This window comes from Microtus ochrogaster, unplaced genomic scaffold, assembly GCF_000317375.1.
Source record: "Microtus ochrogaster isolate Prairie Vole_2 unplaced genomic scaffold, MicOch1.0 UNK25, whole genome shotgun sequence".
Classification (NCBI taxonomy): domain Eukaryota; kingdom Metazoa; phylum Chordata; class Mammalia; order Rodentia; family Cricetidae; genus Microtus; species Microtus ochrogaster.
The window spans coordinates 4,506,818-4,516,346 of record NW_004949123.1 but is presented as its reverse complement, the minus strand read 5'-3'; positions in this window follow the sequence as shown (position 1 = coordinate 4,516,346).

The following is a 9,529-nucleotide window of genomic DNA, read 5'->3' as shown; positions in this document are numbered from 1 at the left end:
TCCAGCGCACCCATAAAATCTGCTTTATTTCTTCTCACAAATGAGATGCATTCATCTCCTGTAGAGCTGTTCTTGTTACTTAGCCTCTCTGTGTCTTTGGATTGTACTGTGATTAACTGTGATTACTGTGATTATACTTTACTTAACTGGTAATATCCACCTATAAGTAAACATATACCATGTTTAAAAAAAAAAAAAACAGTGAGAGAATATTCACATTCTCCCAGTTCCTTACCTTTGATCCTAGCAATCCTGCTTCAACTCCCGGAAGGCAGATTATAGATTTGATTTTCATATTAGTGATGGGTAATTTTGAGCAATTTTATAAACCTAATGTTTTATAAAAAAAAAAAAAAACCTTTGAGAGGTTTTTTACAGATTATTGGCCTATTTTACAACTTTTTGATTTGAGTTGATTTCTTTATGATTTTTTTAAAATTGTTTTTATTGAGCTACATATTTTTCCCTGCTCCCTTTTCTTTCTCTCCCCTCTCTTTTTGCCCCTCCAATTATTCCCCTTCTCCTAATTTACTCAAGAGATCTTGTCTTTTTCTACTTCCCATGTAGATTAGATCTGTTGAGTTCAAGGCAATCCTGGTTTACATAATGAGTTCCAGATAATCTAGGCCAAGATAATAAAATACAAGAAGACAAAAATAAACTCTAACAAAACAAAGTAAAAATCTTATACATGCACAAAATAAAATCATAACAAACATTGAGGCTTTTTTGTGTTGGCTATCTAATTGTCATGAGTAGGGTTGATATTGGTTTGTTTATTTTATCTTGTCATTATTGGCGCTTGGTGGCAGATTGTGACAGAGGAGGAGCATGCGTTTGTAAGGTCAAGATGGTTGAGAATTTATGAGATTCTGGACAATGCTATATGATACAATCAAAATGTATTATATCAAAAATTAAATAAAACATTTAATTGTCATTTATTTACTTAATTAAAAGTATTGCAGGGTTTTGCGCATTGGGAATGTTGTATGCAGCTGTACCTCTTTATTCAACTACGTTTGATTCTCTAGAGTTTTCCAAATACATGCTGTTGTACCTGTAAATGGAGACAATTGAGGTAATTCTCTGTAATTTGGGTACATGCTTATTTGTCTTCCCTAATAATTCTGACAATGACTCCTATCGTTATTGTAAATAGAGTAAATTTTTAGAAGATTATATACTATCAAGATTGAATCATGAAGAATTAGAAACCATTTGCAGATTCATAAAGTTGAGTCAAACTACATCTCTTTCTTTATCTTTTTTGATTATATATACCGACCCTAGTTCCCACTCCTTTCCCTGCTCCCATTCCATGCACCTTCCTCCCCACCCTCAACTTCATCCTTCATCCACTCTTTAGAGAGGAAAGGCACATTGCTTTGTGGAAGGTCCAAGTACCCCTCTGCTTTATCTATCCATCCAAAGAGAATGGGTTCCCAAAAAGCCAGTACAATCAGTAAGAATAAATCCTGGTGCCACTACCAGTGACCTAGTTGTCTGCCTCAGCCATACAACTGTTTTGTTGTTGCTGTTGTTTGTTGTTTTCCCAGACAGAGTTTCTCCGTAGCTTTTGGTTCCTGTCCTGGAAGTAGCTCTTGTAGACCAGGCTGGCCTAGAACTCACAGAGATCCGCCTGCCTCTGCCTCCTGAGTGCTGGGATTAAAGGCGTGCGCCACCACCGCCCGGCTAGCCATACAACTGTTATCCACAGAGGGTCTTGTTTGGTCTTATGCTGGTTCCTTCCCTGTCCATCTGGAGTTGCTGAGCTCACATTAGCTCAGGAAAACTGTTTCAGTGGGTGCCCAATCATGGTCTTGATTTCTTTGCTCATATTCTTCCTCCCCCTATTCTTCAACTGGACTTTGGGACTCAGTCCAGTGCTCTGCTGTGCATTTCTGGCTCTGTTTCCATGAGTTGCTGGATTTACATTCTATGGTGATATTTCACCTGACAATTTTGGGAACATGGGAATAGAAAGAGAAGGAGGGTATAAGGGAAGGAGAAAGGCAGAAAGGGGGGGCAAACTTGAGCTAATCGGATATTCAAGGTAGATGAAGGGCAGAGATGAGAGCAAGGAAAGAGATATATTGATTAAGGGAGTCATTATGGGGCTAAGAAGAAACCTGGTACAAGAGAAGTTTTCAAATCCAGCTAAGACCCTAAGCAACTGAGGAGAGGTGGCCCGAACTGTCATTGCCCTGTAGTCAGATTGATGAATATGTTAAATGTTACCTTAGAACCTTCATCCAGCAACTGATGAAGGTACATCTCTTTTTAAAACATAAGTCTGCCAAGTCATTTGAAGAAAAATAAATATCAATATTCTTCTTTTCTTAAAGTACATCATCCTGATGCTAAATGAAAAGGTACAAAATGAAAATGACTGACATATCACTGATGAATAATATAGCATAATATCCTCATACTATATTAAAGATATTTGTAGCCGGGCGGTTGTGGCACACACCTTTAATCCCAGCACTTGGGAGGCAGAGGCAGGCGGATCTCTGTGAGTTCGAGACCAGCCTGGTCTACAAGAGATAGTTCCAAGACAGGCTCCAAAACCACAGAGAAACCCTGTCTCGAAAAACAAAACAAAAGAAAACAAAAAAGATATTTGTAAATAAAATCAAAGAATGTATCTGTAAGGAATCTGGTCATTGTAAAATGTGATACTTATCCTACTGATGCAAGGATTGATAAAAATCAATAATTATAAAGCACATATTAACAACTTCAAATTTAAAAGATAAAAGTAGCAACCTCTCACTAGAGGAAACAATTTGATATTGTTCTTGAAATACATTCCCTAAATTGAAGGATCTTATTCTACCATATTAAAGACTGCCTATGACAAAAACATACCTTGTAGCATATCTAGCCATTAAAAATTACATTTTCTTCAAACCTTAGAAACTGTACTCAAAATTTATATATATAGATAGATATTTTTATTTTAAAATGTGCGTATTCTAAAGTTTTAATGTTTACATAAAAATTTAAAAACATCAGTATAATTTCTAAAATTTGTTTTGAGTTTAAAAAACAGGTAACAAAGAAAAATTTAATACAATAACTATATATAATCATAAATAAAGTAAAAGGACAGTATATAATTAAAAGTGATTTCTGTAGCAAATATTGTACCATATTATATTTTATTTATATTCCATTCAAAATGAGAGTAGTTGATTATCACTAGTAATTTTATGACATGGTGACTTGTTTAAAATTAAACAAATTTTAAGAGGTAAAGATATTTTAATATTTTACAGTAATGAATTTCTTAACTGCATCCACAGGATACTGAAAAATGGCTCCAAAAACATTAAGAATTAATGATGTATGAAATGCTGTGATTTTTCCTGGTTTAGCTCACACTGTTACACCATTTGGAAGATCATTGCCTTTGGGATAAAATTTCTGTCACTTTATGTCAAAATTGAAAAATTTAAGTAAAATACTATGTGTTGTCCTAACAAACTATTTATAAACATCTGGACAGGTTATAATCACCCCCTTGTTGTTTAATAATGCTTTTATTAAAACTTACCAATAACTTTTATAGCTATTGAATTCATTTTATATTCTAGACATAAAGTATAAAACTACTATATAGTCTATAATATGTAATATGATACATGATATATAATAAACATATAAATATGTTGTAAAGATCATTGATGGAAAAAATATGCAAGTACTCTTAGGCTATTGTGCCTAACTTTTAATTTATAACATTAAGGATAAAAATTTTGGCTGAGCATAGCTTCATTTTTCTCATAGTGAATGTCTTACCAGACAACAACCAGAACAAAATGCATATGTCAAATGTTAATTTGTGTTTGACATTTTTAAAGAGTTGTCTTAAAATATGTGACAATTTTAATGAACAAAAGACCTCTTGTGTAATAAATAGAATAAGTAAGACCCAAATGGCAGTGTTTAAATAGTTTGTGTTCTATTTCCATGATAAGCATCACACACACAGAGACACACACACACACACACACACACACACACACACACAAACTATATGTAAAGAAAGGTTTTGATTTTCACATTCAGATCCCAGTCTATCACTGAGAAAAATCAAGGCAAGAACAATCCATAAAAAGGCCCCACAGCCTTGCTCACAGGCAAATATGACAATGAAAATTTTTCAGCTGAGGTTCCCTAATGTATGTCTAAGCCTATTTCATGTTGAAAAAGACCTACAAGCATGAGGCTCAAAAATAGAAAATATCCAAGGTCATGCAGAAGATTCCCCAGCTCAATACATTTTAGTATCCCGCCAACTCCATCCCAGAATAACTTGCTGTTTTCCTCCTAAAATTAAGTTTCTGATTCCTCAATGTTTTGACATAGATGAGCTAAATAAAACACAATAAAACAAAAAGTCTTTGTCACCTAATGACACAATTCTAATATACATTAGTATATTAAGTCAGGACAAATTTATTGAAAGTGATCCAGTGCTGCAGAAGTACATAAATGGGTCTATTTTCTTTCTACATTAAATTTCATGGTTTAAATTATATTTGTTCCTGCTTTTAAAGACTTTTAGGTTTGTTGTACTTTTTGTGAGTTAACAAAGTACTTAATTTTTAATATCTTGAAGACTTACAATTATCACAATATTAACAACAATTGCATTCACTTTAATACAAGACAAAGCACAATGTGTTAGATATTCTGACAAAATTAATACTTCACAAATAGCATTATGATAGTCTTAGTCATTAGTTACTTGAAAAAGTTATTCCCTTAAATTTAATCTTATTTGTGAGTATGTATGAGTGCATTGTGTGTGATAGAAACACACACACACACACACACACACACACACAGAGAGAGAGAGAGAGAGAGAGAGAGAGAGAGAGAGAGAGAGAGAGAGAGAGAGAGAGAAAGGTGAATATATTTTTCTGGGAGATTCTATGATTCACTTACTAATTAACTAGTCTATTCCATATTTTAAAAAGTAGTTCAAATTACTGGTTTTCTTATATTTTATTTTGGAAGTGTATTTCCAGTGATGACCAATTATTTTTAAGATATCTTTATATCTAGTTTATTGTGTTTTTAGGGGTGATCAGTCACAAAACTACAACATATTCTGAAATTATTTAGAGCACAGTAATACTATGACAAGGCTTCAACTTGATGAGAATGTATGTTCCTTCCTTTAATAATTTTGAAACATGACTTTCTTTAAAATCCAAAAATGGAAAACAGAGATTGAAAGCATTTTTCTCTATGATAATTAGATTTACTTGATATTTTAAAATCCTCGGTTTATTCTTAATTCTCATCCTGACTATGGGTCTCAGATGTTCTGTACCCTCATCAGGGTATGTATGAATCTTGAATGTTAGAGAGGCAAGTATTAACTCTGCTAAATGACTATGGTTTTATGCGTTTTGATTTCACTACTTACTTTTTCCTTTTTTTGTCATAAAGTTTTATTTAAAATGTTGTGTCTTTAAAAATTATTAATAAACATTAAGTGTTTTAGTTGAAAGCTTTCTGATGGATACATTGGCTATCGAAACAAACAAGCAAATATCCAAGATATACAGCATGAGTTCCTTAGCAAGTCTGAAATAATAACCTTCATATTCATATTACTAGCATGAATGCTAAATTAAAGCCTACATCGTATGACTATCCATATTATTCACATGATATATATGTACTTTTATAATTTTCTTAAAAACTAAACCATCTGATAGTTATTAATAATCTAAATATGTTTTCAGCCATGTATTTTTCTATAAAATAAATTAAGCAATTTCTATTAGTTTAATCTTTTTTTTTTTTTTTTGGTTTTTTCGAGACAGGGTTTCTCTATGGCTTTGGAGCCTGTCCTGGCACTAGCTTCTGTAGACCAGGCTGGTCTCGAACTCACAGAGATCCGCCTGCCTCTGCCTCCAGAGTGCTGGGATTAAAGGCGTGCGCGACCACCATGAGCTTTTAAATAACCATGGTGCTTCGAAGTATGTTGTTTCTGAACTACTTCTTTAATGAAAGTTTTAAAGTGTTTAGTATTTATTTATAAATAATTAAATATCTCACCTATAAATTAAACAAATGGAGGATTTTAGATAACTACCACTGTTGAAATAAGAGTGGCAGAGCTGTGTCCCCGGCACCCGGCCGCCTACATGGCTAGCTTAGATAATGCCCTGAAATAATTACACGGAAACTGTATTCTTTTAAACACTGCTTGGCCCATTACATCTAGCCTTTTCTCGGCTCTCACACCTGGACTAGCCCATTTCTAATATCCATGTAGCTCACTAGCTGGCTTACCAGGAATGATCTTAACCTGCGTCTGCCTGGAGTGGGAGAACCATGGCGACTCACTGACTCAGCTTCTTTCTCCCAGCTTTCTGTTCTGTTTACTCCACCCACCTAAGGGTTGGCCTATCAAGGGGCCTAGGAAGTTTCTTTATTCCTTAACCAATGAAATCAACAGATTGATATATGACACTCCCACATCATACCACGATTACTCAAGGACACAAATGTTGATATTTAGCAAAGTTAAGATGAATTAATACAAGACTGGCACATTATTTGGCTGCATTTTACAACAAGTGTTATCATCATCCTCACAGATCCCAAATAACAGTGAATACAAGGAAGAAATCAGTGGGAGGATGGAGGAACTGTGGGAGTGCAGACAATATACCTGGAAAGTTTGACACAGGTTTAATTTTTTTCCTTCCTTCAATGAAATCATATATTACCTTCTATATTAAACCACAGTTGTCTTTTAATAAAAGCTTTATATTAAATTTTTTCCCTGCTGAGCACTTCCTGAAGGACAAAAGCAGTGGCAGCATGTTCTTTTTATATAGTTGATGTATTTATTTGTGGGTGAAAGTAATTTTAGTAAGAATGACTCATGAGTCACTCTATCACATGATGAAAACAGAAAAGTTTTATACTCCTAACATGGTACAGTGTTGAATGGTTACTTTAGCTTATAAAAGCTCCTGATCTTAATCAGAGATGTGTAAACAAAGACTGCTTATTCATTTCCCAGCTTCCATGACTCAAACAATCACACAGAAACTATATTAATTACAATACTGTTTGGCCAATAGCTTAGGCATATTCCTGGATAACTCTTATTTCTTAAGTTAACCCATTTCTATTAATCTATGTATTGCCATGAGGCCTGTAGCCTAACGGTAAAGGTTCAGCTCATATTTCTCCTCTGGCAGCTACCCAATGTCTCTTTGACTCTGTCTATTCTCTCTCTCTTTCTGTTATCATTTCCCACCTGGCTTTACTCTGCTAAATCATTAGCCCAAACAGCCAAACAGTTTTTTCATTAATCAATAAATATAATCTATATACAGAACGACACCCCACATCATCTTCCCTTTTATGTTTAATTAAAAAGAAAGACTTTTACTTCAACACAGCAGAGTTACATAAACAAAACTGTTAAAAAGTGAGAATTATAGTTACAATATTGAGGGTGTGGGTTGAGACAGGGTTTCTCTATAGCTTTGGAGCCTGTCCTGTAACTAGCTTTTGTACACTAGGCTGGCCTCAAATGCAAAAAAAAAAAAACAAAAAAAAACAAAACAAACAAACAAAAAAACCTCTGACTGCTTCTGCATCCCAAGTCCTGGATTGAAATCATGCATTATCACCACCCATCTATTTATAGTATTTCTTTGTAAGTCTAAAGTTTTATATTCATCTTTTATCATAACTAAGGAAAATTATAACTATCTGTATTCATTTATTCAAATACCTAGGAAAAATATAGTATTACCAATGTAAAGAAGTGTGTTGTAAATAACTTCAAAATTCTAGAATTGACAGAGACATCTTGATGCCTGGACAGTCACCCAAAGTTCTTCAATAACCCTGGGAAATGCATCCTCATTCTACAGGCTAATAGTATCCAGCAGACTTTTCCATGAATCAGGAAATTTGAAGATCTGTTCTGTCTTGTAATGGCAAAGTTCATAAGTTACTTTCTCCTGTGTCCTGCAGAATATTTGACAGTTTCTTCTGTGAATCAGGAACCCTGATGGGCCATCCTATCTTTTAGAAAGTTCATCAGTCACTTTCATGTGCCTCCTACATGTCTAAATCATAGAGCACACCATCAAGTAATCCAGACAAGAGCAATTTCTTGCCTAATTGGGCCCATTTTCCAGTTGAAGTACTTGGTGCTGTCAAGAGCAGACATGTGTCATCATAAAGAAAAGTCTAAGTTTATAAAACATTTTAATTACTATATTCTACAGGTCTCTGAAGTGTTGATGAGTATCTATCTAACTGAAATATCTCTCTATATATATCTATAAAACCTACCTAGAATGACTAAATTTTTATTATTATGGGAGACTATTAATCTGTATTTTAAAATTATATATTACATTAAGATGAGATGCACAAATATAATACATTAAATAGGAGTAGAAATACATACATACAGTGTAACAAAATTGACCTGAAATTTGCATTAATAGACCAGGATCCATACCAATACAATGTATTCATCTCTATATCATTTCTCCCTTATTCTATTTTTTTTAAGAAATTGTTTTATAAATTGTGAAAATTAATTACTTATAATCAACCCCCTTTAAATGACAACAAACATTTATAAACAATCATTTTGAGAATTTGGACACAGTTTTCTTCAAACTGCTTCCTTTTTGTTGGGTGAAGTACTTTTAGGGTTCATGAAGACCTTTCAGGGGTTCCTGTTCCATCAAACCACAGTAGCTTGGAAGGAATCTACAGGTTCTTATCTTCTGTGGAAATAAAAGCAGAACTATTTTCTAAGGAATATATCCTTAAACCTAAATTTAAAGTCAAGCAAGATACCTTAAAAACTCAAAAAATTAAAGAAAATACAATAATATGCATAATCCATTATCTCTGTGTATATTCCATTTTACATGGCTTATTTTTCTTTACTCCTTTAATCTATAGCTATCAGTACTCTTTTAAATTACTTATACTGTCCCTTTAAAGACTTTTTAGAACTTTCTTAAAGCTATTTATTTCTTTTTATAACTGTGTAAATTCTCTTTCTTCTCTCTCCCAAGTCTGTACACTTTTTGAACACACTGTATCTCATTTAGAGGTCTTTTATGCTTGATTCTGCCCTATTGTGTATCTGAAATTCTTTTCTGACAAAGAACATTCTTAAAATTGTAAACAGTGTGGTCACAGCAGCCCTCGATGCATAATCTGCCTCACTCAGCCTTTCAATATGGCAGTGGTACCTTTACCACAAACTCTGGTATGTCTGGGGAGGAGCTGATCTGAGTAAAAGCTAAATATGCCATGCAGTGCACTGCACCACCTGGAAATATCTCTGTGTGGGAATCTGCCATGCTCTCCTGTCTGTTCACGCCTAGCAGACCCAATCCACCTGATTGCCCACGCAGAGAGTACTGAGTTGCTGTCATGCTCTCAGCTTCTTTCCTCATAAACTTGCATAGTTATACAAAGACCCGGAACCAAAGTGGATGAGGTT